The sequence below is a fragment of the Mesoplodon densirostris genome, chromosome 2, assembly GCF_025265405.1.
Source record: "Mesoplodon densirostris isolate mMesDen1 chromosome 2, mMesDen1 primary haplotype, whole genome shotgun sequence".
Taxonomy (NCBI): Eukaryota; Metazoa; Chordata; class Mammalia; order Artiodactyla; family Ziphiidae; genus Mesoplodon; species Mesoplodon densirostris.
In genome coordinates this window covers 143,746,664-143,760,707 of record NC_082662.1, presented here as the reverse complement: position 1 = coordinate 143,760,707, position 14,044 = coordinate 143,746,664, and the positions used below count along the sequence as shown (strand labels likewise).

The 14,044-nt window shown below is 49.1% G+C and overlaps 1 protein-coding gene across 10 annotated transcripts in view; it reads left to right on the top strand.

Annotated features, from left to right (window-relative positions):
• Positions 1-688: 688 nt before the first annotated feature.
• Positions 689-14,044, top strand: part of NFASC (neurofascin) — a 190,226-nt gene continuing 176,870 nt past the window's right edge. For all 10 annotated transcript variants that reach the window (XM_060091077.1, XM_060091074.1, XM_060091073.1 and 7 more), the window contains exons 1-2: positions 689-765; positions 4,152-4,239. The gene's annotated coding sequence lies outside the window, so the exon portion shown is untranslated. The remainder of the gene's footprint in view (positions 766-4,151; positions 4,240-14,044) is intronic.

Sequence of the window (14,044 nt, the reverse complement as noted above, 5' to 3'; positions counted from 1 at the left end):
CAACAAGAGAAGCCACCGCAATAAGAAGCCCGCACACCGCAACGAAGAGTAGCCCCCGCTCTCCGAAACTGGAGAAAGCCCGCGCGCAGCAACAAAGACCCAACACAGCCTAAAATAATAAATAAATAAAAATAAAATAAATTTATATAAAAAGAAAAAAGATCATCCGCTGTTAAAAACAAAAACAAAAACAAAAGAAAAACACACGTTCCTGGAGAGTCTATCAGAAGCAAGTCTCCCTGGGAACACAAGCTGTTCGACAAGTTTCTGCCCCCAAGAAGTCACAGTCTGATGGTGGAGGGGCATATACAGGACAAACACGTGATACTCCTGGGTCTCCAGCGTATTTCCTCCTGTAGGTTTGGCTCGCACTAGACGCTCAGCGAACGGAAACGGGCGCTAATTAGTATCATTTTCAACGCCAGTCCGCAAAGAGGCCCGTGGGTCGGTGCGAAAAGCAGGCGCTTTTTCTCCCCGGTCCAGGCCCTGCAATCGCTTTCCAGCGCGCCTGGCGGGGCGGCACGGGAGCATCCGACCCTGCTCCTCCAGCGTCCTGGTCCCCGCTCGGCGCGCGAAGGGAGGGGCGCGGGGGCGCGCACGCAGGGTGTCGGGGGCGCGCTGGCCGCCCGGGGACGCGCACGGGCTGGTCTCTGCCCTAATGCGGCGGCTGGCGGCGAGAGGCGCTGCAGGGGACTCTGGGGAAGTGGCGGCGCCGGCAGCGGACAGCACCGACTGCACCCAGGGCCGGAGCCCGAGCCCTTGCAGGTAGGCGAGCGTGAACAGCAGAGAGATGGGGGTGGGGGTAGAACGGGGGTCATGGAAACCCATCTAGCGACACCCCCTTGTTCCCGCCCTCCTCTGTCCGTCTCCATCCCCTGACCTGTCCCCATCCCCCTCCATCCACACCCCCGACCCTTCTCTCCACGCTGTTACCTGCCCTGAATCCATCGTATGTCAATATCAGGACCCCACCCCATCCAGCTCCCAGCCCCATCCGCCCCAACACCTTTTCTATCTCGCTGGCTGCTTCCCCTCCCCCTTCCCGCGCCTCACTCTCTTCCCCCTTTCCTTCTGTCCCTGCCTCATCCCCGAGCTCTGCCCTCACCTGTTTACCTCCACACCCCACTTTGTGTGACCCCTGTCCCTTCTATTTTTCCTGCCCCGCACACCAGGCTCTCTCCTTGCCCTCCCTGCTCTGGTCCCCAGCTCATACCCCCATCACTCTGTGTGCCTGTCTCTCCATCAGCTCCCTCACAGCTTCTGTCCTTCTCGGGTCCCCTCTGCACACCCTGTCCCAGCCCCTTCCCAACTGCCTCTTGGTTTCCTCCTCCACCATCTCAAGAACCCCATCTTCTCCCCCTTGGCTGTTAGCTGGCCTGCCACCCATCGCCTTTCCCACCTGCCCTTCCTGGTGCTTTTGTAGCCACATGGCTTTTACCGAGCCCCCCTCCCTGCCACTGGGCCCTCCTTCCGTGCTTGGGGAGGCCTAGGGCTCTGAAGGCCCCATGTACTCGCTGTTGCAAAATCCACTTATCCCTTCTGTATGTTTGATCCTATTCATGGCTTGGGGGCAAAGGATGCTGGGTGTTTGTAGGCCTCTCTTAGGTTCCTCTTCGGCTACTCTCTTCCGCTAGTTGTTCAGGTTTGTTTCCTAGATGCATGGGGTAGGGGGGTGTTAAGCATAGGGAAACTAGGACCCTTGGGGCAGGGGTCCAAGGAGATGGCTGAGCACCCTCTACCTGGTCTTGATCTGAGCCCTGAGGATGCAAAGGCCTGGATGAGGAGCCCCACTGAAGGGTTGGAGAATTTTGGATTTTAGAAAGGATTCTTCCTCAGCCTCCAAGTCAGCACTTTGGCATCGGGAGCTGTCATGAGTGTGGCCCATGGTCTGGGCTGAGTGGGCAGAGTGCTGAATCACCTAGTCTCTAGTCCCCATGGCAGCCCCTCTCTTGCCCTGAGCCAGGTTCTGTTCCTCATTCCTTCCTTGGCATTTGGCAGTGGTGTGTGTGTGTGTGTGTGTGTGTGTGTGTCTGTGTGTTGGGCAGAGATGCCTCCTTCCTCAGTCCAAAGGAGTGGATGACAATATACCTTTTCTGCCTGTCTGTCTCCAGGCATAAGGGCCTGGTGTGTATTATCTACCCTTGGAACTGTGATGCGCCCTGCTGGGGCCCAGTCAAATCTCCAGCAAGGGCAGATCACGGGGCTTTGAGACCTGGTTGGGCAGGAGTTGAATTGTTTGTATGGAGCTGGAGACCAGCAGGTTCACAACCCACCGAACTTGAAACATACGTAGGAGAAGCCCAGGAAAAACGTGTGTGGAGACCCTGGGGATTGGTCATGCCAACTGTGAGAGCAGCGGGCAGGGAGAAGAAGGAAGGCAGAGACCTGTCTCCCCTGGTTTGGGGATGATTGGATCTGGTGGATTTGCATTGCAGGAAGAATTAAAGAAGATGGAGGTGGGGTCTGCTATGCATCTAATAATTCTACCTTTTGTCCTGACAGAGCGGGCACTTCTGAGGCAGTAATTTCTTCCTCTTGTGTTTGGATTCAGCTGAAGGTGTGTGTGTGTTTGTATGTGTGCGCGTGCGTGCACACGCGTGTTTAGAAAGAAAAAGAGAGAGAGAATGAGAATGAATAGCACAGATGAGGAAAGAGACTCACTCACACTTAGGCCAGAAATTGTGTTTCCTGTGAAACAGGAAATGTGAAACAGGGCAGCCCGATTCCTGCCCTGGGGACCTCAGCTAACATCCCAAGTCTTAAATTGGAGGTTAAGAGCAAATTGCTGACGGATCCTGGCCCTTCTCTGCAAGGCTCCCTCACTTTAGAAACATGAGTGGACTCCTTCAGCTCGTGAACAGCAACTCTGAATGGGATTCAGGCAGTGCCCAGCAAGGGGTGGAGGGGCGGGTGTGCAGCTGGGGGACTGGCTGTTCTCTGCTTTGTCAACATTCTGTGCCCCTCCCATCATGAGTGGGGGTGGGGCAGGAAGCTTCCCCTGGCATCAGCGTTCCCAGAGCTGCCAGCTTTTCCTGGCCCAGGGAGGAGGCATCACCTGGAGTCGTCTCTGAGAGCTGATTGGATGAAGGTCCTGACGTTGAAATGCTTGATTGCTTAAGTGGGGGATTCTGATAACAATGTACACATCTCCCAGTTTTGTGCAATGCATCTCATCCCTCATCCCTTGTTTGACATCACAGAGGCTACAGCAGGGATACACTGAGGCACACAGAAAGAGAAGCCAGCTCCCTGCAGAGCTGGAGCAAGACCTGACTAGCTCCCTGTGGGCTGATGCAGGCTGGGCTTATGGGGCCGGGCTGGATCTTTCAGGGGTACATTGAAGAGGTAGCTGGTATCTAGGGGTTGGGTTCTGGCTTTGGATATCCAAGGGGCGAGGCATAGAAGGTGGTCCTATTTCTGCAGTGACTGAGAGACAGGATTCCAAGGCTCCCATCACTCTGTTGTTGCAATGTGTTCCCTTCCCCTGGTGCCACTCTCCTCCAAGACCATCCAAGACCTGGGGTGTGAGGATCATCACTTAGTCTTTAGAAAAAGAATTTCTTAGGAAACTAGAAAGAGAGAGGCAGAGAAGTTCAGTCTTCAGTCTGTTTGGCCTGGGAGAAGAAGGAAGAAGGAAGTAAGAGGAATTTAAGGCTGGTTACATACTTATTCATTCAACAAATACTAATTAAACCCTACAGTGTGCTGCTCTGCTAGGTGCTGGGATCATAGAGATCAAAAGACTCTCTCAGGGCTGCCAGTGTAATGAAAGAGACAAGTAATCAGACAAATAACATAGATAAGCTTGAGTGAGGACGTGGGGACAGGGATGATGAACAGCAGCATCTTTCACTCCAGTGGCATCAGCCCCCCCTCCTCCACAGCTAGGAAGAGGGCTGGTTGATGTTGTCAGAATGGTGGTTCAGGGCTGACATGGAAGTTGAATGTGAGGGAGAAGGTGAGGGAGAAGGTAAGATGCAAGATGTTACCAGATCCCCAGCTTGAGGGGGAAGAGGGGATGTTCTGTGTGCAGCTGAACCCTGCTGGCTACTGCTTCATCCTGAAGGGGGAACTCGGGGACAAGATCAAGGCTACTCAACTCTGCCATTACTGTTTCCTCTGCCATTACATTTCCACACTTTGTATTTTAGGGGCAAAGTGTGGTCAGAATATGCTTAGAATGTCAGAGTGAGTCAGAGGAAAGAGGCCCGGGGGCTGATGGAGAAATAGCAAGTTCAGGTATGTGCTCAGAAACAAGGTGAGTAAAAATATTGTGAGCTCTGACATGGATGGAAGGGTCTTGGAGTTCTGGGAGGTCAGAGTCAGGTGTGAGTCATCAGAGAGGTCCAGATAAGGGAGAGGAGGTTGATAGTGACAGGGGAATCCTTAAAAGTTACACTCGAGCACAGGTCACCATGAACATCCATAGCTGAACTGGGAAAGAGCCTAAGGATAGAGACAGCCAGCCTCACCTGTCTGAGGAATCCACCCCCCCACCTACACATATGATTTAGCTCATTTCATTAGTGTGTCCTGAGCCCTTGAAAATCTCCTAGGAACTAAGCTAGATGTTGGGTGTGTAAGTCAAGTGAGAGACACAGAAATGAAAACAAATTAAAATTCGGTACAAAAAATGCTCTACTGGAGGTAAACGGATTCCTGGCTTTGTAAGAGCATGGCTGAGGGGGCCCAGTGGGCTGTAGGGCCTGGGATGATTGTACCACACTGTTTGGCTAGACCCCTGCTTTGGCTAGAGCAGCCTGTTGTCAAACTTTTGAGCGTTTACTCCAGATGCTCAGCTAGGGCCCAGGCCTAGTTGCAAGGGCAGATGTTAGATGCATATGGCCTGGTCCTTGGGGCTGCAGGGAAGGGCTCTGGGAGCTAATGGCTGTGCTGGGTGCTTAAGGAGGCACTTCCACAGCTTTGCTGACCTGGGATATTGGTCAAACTGTGCCAGCCAGCTTGAGATTTCTTGAACTACCCTCCTTTCCTTAGGTTTTGAGACAAGCTAGGAAAAATAAAAGTGGCATAATAGATTAGTCATCATTATAGAGCGCTTACTATGTGCCAGGCACCCTACTATATGCTTGATATGCATCATCTCATTTAACCTTCATAAGGGTTAACTCTACAAAAAAAGTATTGTTAGGATTCTGGTTTTACCCATAATGAAACAGACCCAGAGAGGTTGTGATTTAAGATTATAGAACAGTGAGTTGCAGAGCTAGAATTTAAACTATATTAGTTTGACACCAAAGCCCATGCTCGTCTCCTGTGATCTCTCTGACCCTGGTAGGACTGGAATGTTTTATCCACTTGTACGAGCCTCTCTAGGAAAATCTGTTAGAAGGGCTCAGTTAGCATGCATTTCTCAGTACCTACTGTGTCCTTCTGAAGGATACAGAAATGTGGTTCCTGCTTTCAAATAGGGGAAATAAGATGGAAACATGTGAAAACCCTTGGGAATAATACAAGACATTGTATAATTAAGTCTTCAGACCCTGGACAGTAAAATTGCAAAGGAAGGAGTTATGCCTCAGTATGGTTTTTGAGTCAGGGAGGTGACATGGCATTGCAGAAAGTGCTCAGCTTTTGACATCAGGCAGACCTGCCTTCAAACCTTTGGTTCTTTCCCTTACTGGCTGAGGAGCTACAGTTTCCCAGTCTGTAAAATGGGAGTATTAATATGAACCTTACAGAGCCATAATAAGGATTAAATGTGATAAGGCAGTGAAGGGCCCAGCACCCTCCCTGGCTGGCAGTAAACACTCACCAATGCTAGCTGCTCTTCAGAGAGGGGTGGGAATGGAGCTGAGCCTTGAAAAATTGGTAGAATTTTAATAAGGAAGGGAAGATGAGAGTTTTCTAGATGAGGGAACCCACAGGGGTCTAAGCAAATACTGGATGGGTTCAGGTTCTCTGGGAAAGAAGTGACTTGCCTCACCCTGCCTGCTTTCCCCAGGTTCCTGCAGTACAACCTTATAGAAAAGGACACCTTCATGAAAACCGTGAGGGGTTTATGTTTTACTTCCAGCCCCATCATTAACAGAGTTTAAATGTGTTTCTCTTTCTGTAAAACTAGAAGATTGCTAAAAGTCTCTAGTCCTAGAAGCCTGTGTCTCTGGAGTTCATGTCATTGATTAATTTCTTGTCTTGCCTTTCCTCTCCCCAAAGCCATGAAAAAGTGGGGATGCCTGGGGCCTGGTGGGGTCATCCCCTCAGGCCGTCATCATCCCTTCCTGACTACTGTAGCTTCCCTCCTCCGGGAAGCAGCTGCCTGAGCATCTGCCTTCTCCTTCGCTGCCCCTCTTCACTCTTCCCTTCCCAGACTGGGCCAGCCCCTCCTGAAAGGCCTCCCAGGCAGCCCCTCTCCCCGCCATTATGATGCTAATCGTGTTGTTAATTTTTCTGAGATGCAGAAAGAAAGCCCCAATCTGTTCTAATGAATTTAATTAGAGAGGGGCTTGGAGGACTTTAGAACCTCTTACCAGGATCACAATAAACAGAGTTAACGAGATAAACAGCTTGGGATCAGTGGCTCAAGGGTAGGAAGGGAAGATTTCTGACTCAGTCCCAGAATGAGGAAGCCCTTGGCACTGAAGTTGGAGGAAGGCCGTGTGAGCAGTTGTCCTCCAGGAGGTTTCCCTTTGGGGCTCGTTCTGCCTGCCCCACCCAGCCCCATGGACATAGTTGCATATCTAATTTTGTCCTTAGGTGACATGACCCTCTGGAGAGGTCGTAGCACTCTCATCATCATCACCAAACATTTATTGAACGTGGGTAAGGGGTACTGCGCCATCTTCTGGAGCAAAATTGAGGCTCCTGAGACCTCGTCTCCACCCTAAAGGAGATAAGAGATATATATTCAAAAATAAGAAACATTTGCTAATTCCAGACAGTAAATGCTAGAAGGATGACAGGAGGTTATATTGGGCTTAGATGATCTGTAAAAGCCTCTTGCATGGGTCCTGAGACCTCAAGACTTGAAGACTTAATGGTCAGAGCTGCTGGAGGAAGAGCAGATTCAAAGGCACGCGTGCGCAGGGGATGTTTGAGTCATGATGAATAAATGGCATGGCTTGGGTGGTGGGTGCGTGTAATTCCCTGGTGAGGGAACAGTATATTGAGACATAGTCATAGAGGATCCTGAGTAATGGAGCCTTTACTTTTCTAGCCTGGTCATACTGGGGTCTCACTGCTTTCCCTCTCCGAGCACTTAGGATGGTTGGCTTGGGGAAGGGCTTAGGACAGGATGATTCTGGCCTTCATGCTGAACTCACTTTCCTGGATCCAGTTTAGGCCAACTGGGGTGGGTTGACCAGATGCTAAACTTTGTTCTCAGATCTTATGACTTTCTGGGATGAGAGTGAATGGCTGGCAGAGCAATTCCAAGGACTTTTCCCAGTGATGAGAGTTCCTTCTTTACCGATGCTGGCCAATTTGCTTTGGCACTTTTTTGCAAGTATTTAGTGGAATCTTCCAGTTCCAGGGTCAGTGAGTTTCATAACTCTCCCTTTATATTATTTTCCACTTTTATTTATTTATTTATTTTTGACCTTGCTCGGCAGCCTGCGGGATCCTAGTTCCCTGACCAGGGATTGAACCGGCGCCCTCAGCAGTGAAAGCTCGGAGTCCCAACCACTGGACCGCCAGGGAATTCCCTCATCTCTTTATATTATTGAGTTCTTTGAATGTGTGTGTGTACATGTATATGTACGTTCATGTGTGCATGCTGCTTATGTTATTGAAATTATTCCAACTAGATTCTCATTCTAGTGTGATCTTTATTTGCAATACAAAAGTTATTAAACATTTCTGGGCCTTAGTTGCTCCATGTGCAAGAGGGAAAGAGTCATCCCTGTATCCTATTGTATGTAGATCCATAAACTGAATGCTTTGAGAATAGGATTTTAAACATAAGGAGGTACTATAACTATCATTTTGACAAGAAGTAAAATATTAAGCTGAAATTTTAAGTCAGTTCTCTCTCCCCCTTGGAACCTCTTGACTTGTAAGACTAGTCAGAGTTTTACTTCGGGGCACCAACAAAGATTATGCTTTTTGTTATTTTCCATAGTCTATCTGGGCTTATGCATAATTAGTAATGGAGTTAGTATACTGCTGTCAGGTGTTGGTTGACCTATCCATGCATGTTTGTATGAGAGACATTGTTACAATGCCACGGTTATAATACCCATTGTGTGGTATTTTTCCACTTGTTGGAGGTGACATGTTCTTTATGAAGGAAAATGCCTCTGAGGCCACAGGCAATTTTCCTATGCTGACGTAGGCAAGGACAGAAACTAGATCTCTTTCTGATCATCATCACACACTGAGTGGAAATGAAGCCTTTGTGACTCATGTTGGGAGCTAAACCAGGGCTCTCTGGCTGATCCCAGCTCTGAGCTGTGCCTTGGCTTGTTTTTACACAATGCTCTTTAGTCTTTGAAGCCTTTATTATGAGCAGAGCACACTTCTGGGTGGCAACTTGTTTTGAGAGAATCTTCAACTCATCGAATGTTAGAGATGGTTTAGTCTAAGATCATTATTTTACTGATCAAAATGGCTAGTTTCTGGCAAAGTCAGTTCTTCCACATACCAGGCCACTTTAAACACTATATATGAACCTAGTAATTGTACAGGAGGGTATGTAATCAAGTTCCTTAAAGCATGATCTAAACTAGAAATGCTTTGAGATGTCAGAGAAGAGAGGATATCAAAGTAGACTAAAGTCCTTTGGGAAGGTTTTGAAGTGAAACGGGCTGGTCTGGGTCCCTAGGGATGGGTAGGATTTGAATAGATAAAGGTAAGGGAATGGCATTTCTGGTGGGGTAAGGGAGCATAATCAGAGGTTTAAAGGAGGGAACTTACACTCAGGCATTGAATTGGCCAGGCTGGAGCAGTGGAAGGTACAGCTGGAGGGACCAGCTGAGGCCAGACTCCAGAGAATCTTGAATCTGACTAAGGAGTTGGACTTTGTCTTGGTGAGGAGCATTTAAGCTTCTTAGCTGAGCTTGCTCTTGCTCTAAAGACAAGACTGTGGTGTTAGGAGAAGTGAATGGGAAATCCCTTCACAGGCAGTGGTGTCTGGGGATAGTTGCTTCTGAAGGGCGTTTGGAGAAAAGGGGAGTACTGGAACTTTTAAACGCTTGTCGGCTGGTCGGGAGCTTGTCGCTGTCCAGGGTGCTGAGCTGCCATCTGCAAGATTTTTCTCCCTGGTGATGCCAGGTTAAAAGGTAAAGCCAGGGGGGCTTCCCTGGTGGCGCAGTGGTTGAGAGTCCGCCTGCCGATGCAGGGGACACGGGTTCGTGCCCCAGTCTGGGAAGATCCCACATGCTGCGGAGCGGCTGGGCCCGTGAGCCATGGCCGCTGAGCCTGCGCGTCCGGAGCCTGTACTCTGCAACGGGAGAGGCCACAGCAGTGAGAGAGGCCCACGTACCGCAAAAAAAAAAAAAAAAAAAAAAAGGAGTGACCGGGCTTCCCTGGTGGCGCAGTGGTTGAGAGTCCGCCTGCTGATGCAGGGGACACGGGTTCGTGCCCCGGTCCGGGAAGACCCACATGCTGCGGAGCGGCTAGGCCCGTGAGCCATGGCCACTGAGCCTGCGCGTCCGGAGCCTGTGCTCCGCAACGGGAGAGGCCACAACAGTGAGAGGCCCGCGTACCGCAAAAAAAAAAAAAAAAAAGAAGGAGTGACCATGTGTGTGCACATATGCGTGTTAAAATGGCCCAATTTGTAGCCCTATAAATTTTGCCTTAGAGTCTTTGTATTTACATGAGACTCTCAGCACATTGCTTCTTTCATTGTGAAAGAAGCAATGTGCTGGAGAGAGCAACCAAAGTTCCCAGAAGACCCTACTCATTGCTTCAAATGAAACATCTAAATGTTCAACATTAGTGCTGTCCAGTAGAGCTTTCTGTGATGATGGAAATGTTCTGTATCTGCACTGTCCAACATGGTAGCCACTAGCCACATGTGGCTATTGAGCACTTGAAATGTGGCTAATGTGATTGAGAATTGAATTTTTAATTTAAATTAAATAGCCATGTGTGGCTACTGTATTAAACTGCACAGCTCTAATGTCAGAATCCTTGCAATTTGCACTTACCCTTGCATATTTGTCCCTCCTACCTAAACCTCTTTGACTTAGAGTAAAAATGGACTGTTGAATGGGGATGAGTTTGACACATTGCTGGAGAAAACCCCAAGCTGAATCTGAACTGAAAGTCCGCGCCTGACTGTGAGTTTCGCCCTTTTTTATGGTCACAGTGGGGACAACCATGCATGACGCACTGCGGTTTTCCTTCCAAGGACAGGGAGAAGGCTCCTTGGATTCTGGCTCTGGTCCCAGGGACCTGATCCGAGACTTTTTGGAACCTTGAATGGGCAAGCAATGCAGTGTGTATGGCCCTGGACACTTGGCTTTGTGGTGAGGTGGGGTACAGATTTTGTACTGTTACATCAGATGTTTGTGGGCATCCAGCAGAGAGAAGTTCCTGGTCTTGATCCATCTCCCTTTCTGACTGTAGGCATCATTTTATCTTGTTTACCTGGTATGGGGGATGTGGCCCAGGATGGGGATGTGGGTCAGTGGTAGAGATACCAGAGGGGGAAAATGCTTTAAAATGCCAATTAATAAGCAAGTAATAATAACCTGTCAAAAGACTGGAGTAGAAAATTTCCATTGTATAGGCATGTGCCAGTGCACATATCCTAAACACGTTTGACTTCTTTGGGTCTCGGGTCTTAGGCTTTCTATGTATAAGTCTGGTTACCTAAACCAGAGTGTGTGCTTTTTGAAGCCATGCCTTACAGTTTTCTTCCATAGACTCTCAGTGTTCTGATAATCTTAATAAATGCCTGCTTGTTGAGTAGCTCTTTGTTAGCCTGGAGCTATCGGTTTGACTCCTAGAAAATGTGTGCGCATGAATACAAATAATATTTATGAAGCCCCTGCTGGGCATAAGTCTCTGTACTTGGTACTGTGGGCAGTGACAAAGGAGGAGCCAGGGATGGTTGATCTCAGTCTAATGGGAGAGCAAAGGCAGGCATGTGTGAAAAATTATACACACACACAACTGATAGACAGAAACAAAGACTGAAGTGGTAGGAGGGATACAGAGCTGGGGGAGGGGTGCAGGATGCTGGAAGGGTCATTTTATGTGTGTGTCTCTGTCTGGCCTTCTCTTGAGGATTCCCTCCTTCATGAGGCTTAGCTGGTACCAGCCACCCCCATGCCTGCAGTGACAGTGCTGCCTTTATGGTGGATCAGGCAGCTCACTGTCTCGCTGGGGCTGTGCTGAGGCGCTGCTGTCCTGAGCTTGCCTCTTCTGTGGTGAAGACACTCGGAGAGGGGGGAGGGGGAGTGGGGGCAAAGACTGTGTGGAAGGGGAAGAAACTCCTTTTTTTCTTGTCACTGAAATAGTAACAGGGTCCTGCTCTCAGATTCCCTCCTGGTCACAGAGGGGCTTGTTGGGACTCCAGCAGCTCTGGTACCTGGAGCCCCATGATGCAGGCTCAGGTGAGGCCCTGGAGGTGACAAGAGAAGCAGAGCTTAGTGACGTGGCTCCCCAAAGTCACCTGAGCCCCCTGCTGTACTCTCGAGGGGCGTGCCCTGCCTGGTGGGGAGCAGGTGGGCTGCATCTCCCAGCTGCGGCTGGGGAGGGACTTCTCTGGTTGACTCACAGGGAGGAGCCTGCCCTTTTCCATCCTCCACGAGCACATGAGTCACCCGGGATCTTGTTCAAGTGCAGAGGCAGAATCAGTAGGTTTGGATTGGGCCTGAGAGTCTGCATTTCTAACAAGCTCCCAGGTAATGCCAGTACTGCCAGTGAGCAAAGCACACTCTGATTGGCAAGGCCCTAGACGTGTGTTCTCAACCTGGCAACGAGTTAGCCTCACCTGGGGAGATTTTAAATGTGCTGATGCTGGGACCCTCTCTAAGCCAAATAATTCACAATCTCTAAGAGTTGGGTCTCGGCACAGGAATGTTTAAAGGTCCTCCTGGTGATTCTTATATACAGCTCAGGCTGAGAACCACTGGCTCTCTGGATGGTTTTTCTCCTCCCTCTGATCTGCTTTTCACCTGGCTATTCCTTCCTTACCCCAGGAGATGGTAAGTGCCTTGAAGGCACACGATGCCTTACCTCACCAGCCCTGCCCCACGGCTGTCCTCAGTCAGCATGAAGGTGGTCACTGGCTCGCTTTATCACTCTGGCCGCTGCTCCCATGGATGTACCACCAGCCATGAGGGATCAAAGAATGTGGCTGGCTTAGAGCAGACCAGTGCTACTCCTAGAACCAGTCCAAGTGGGTATCCAGTCCCTGGATCCATGCCCAGAACATAGTAAACTTTCAGGAAATATATATTAAATGGATGATTATTCCATTGTGGTGTGGCAGAAAGGGCACTGGATTAGGGATCTGAAAACCAGACGGATTAGGGATCTGAAAGGACCAGAGCAAGTTATCTAAGCTTCTTTAGCTTTAATTTTCTCAATTGTAAACTGGGGACAATAATGCCTACCTAATAAGTCTATTTAAATAAGAATAATGTAGGAGAAAGGGCTCTATAAATGCTAGTGTTGTACAGATAAGTGATTGTGTAAGAATTCATTTTAAAAGTGGCTGGCTGAGCTATAGGTATTGGTCTTCCAACCCTTGTTCTACAGACGCTCCCAGGTCCCACCATGTGTGCCTCTGTCCACAGGACAGCCAGGGACTAAGGGACGAGCTGTTGACTGGACACCTGCCCTGTGTCAGGGACTATGCTAGATGCTTGGCTTTTGTCATCTCACTGATTCATCACAACCTTGGACTGGATGTTTATACCCATCACATGGAATAATGGGGGCTCAGAGTGGGCCCAAAGTAGGATAGCTCTAAGTGGCAGAGCTGGGATTGGATCTGATTCCAGAGTCTCCTAATCCTGGCTCGTGACCCAAATGGGCAACTCTGAATTCCAACATGGGGCTGATGGTCCCTTGTTTGAGAAGTTTCTGTGTCTGGGAGTCACTTGTATTGAAGAGTGAGGTAAGAGTCTGGGTAACACCGAAACTCCAGTCTTCTGTTAGGGAACGTTAGGGTCCAGTGGCACCGAAGTCTTCTGAGTCTTGGCCCACAAGGCACTGTAGAACCACTGCTCTGAGTCTTCATCAGGCCCCGAGGCGGAGGCTGTGACGCTTTCCGCACAGAAGAATCGCCATCTGTCCCGCAGTCCCCTCTCTGCTTGACAGAGCCACTGAACCCACCTCTCGTCTGTTTTGCCTACCGAGGTTTACCTTTCATTCTGCTGCTAAAAGAAAATGGGAACATAAAAGGGGACAATCCCAGGAGCCTCCCTTCATCCACACATATAACATCAACAGAATATTTTCATCATCGGGTGCTCGTGCTCCTATCCTGTGGTGTGTGTGTGTGTGTGGGGGGGTCTTCTCCAGTAGATTTAGCCCTGAGAGGAGATCCCAAGTCTGTTGTTCTGCCCACCTCTCTAGCTTCAGCAGTGCTGCCATTATGACAAGGACACATCCTGGCAGAAGTCATCCTGGCTAAGCTATTCAGTAAAAGAGCGGGGAGGGCTAAGTTGCATGGTCTGACCAGTTATGGAGGGATCCACCTAGTCCAGGTGCTTATCTGTCTTTACCTGGAAGAGTTCTTTAACTCAAGATCTTATCACATGTTAGCTGAGACTAACAGTCCACACTGGGAGAGAGAAATATATATATATATATATATTTCACTGGGACAGGAAACTCAAGCATGACGACACAGGCAACTACACATATCCCATGTTGGGCGTGTGGATATAAATTTCTGCTTCCTCACTGAGAAATGACTAACTCTCTGTTCATGTATCTGGTCTACATTCGTCCTCTTGCTGTGTTCCAATTTGGCTGATTTTTTTTCTTATGCATTCCGTGAAATTCTGTGCTGAGATATTGCTTTCCTGTATCAAAGCCAGTAGTATTACAGCATCCAGACCCCTCTTAAGCTTTGTTTATGAATTGTTTAGTGTTTACTGTTAAGTGCAAAGTGTTTATCCATTGT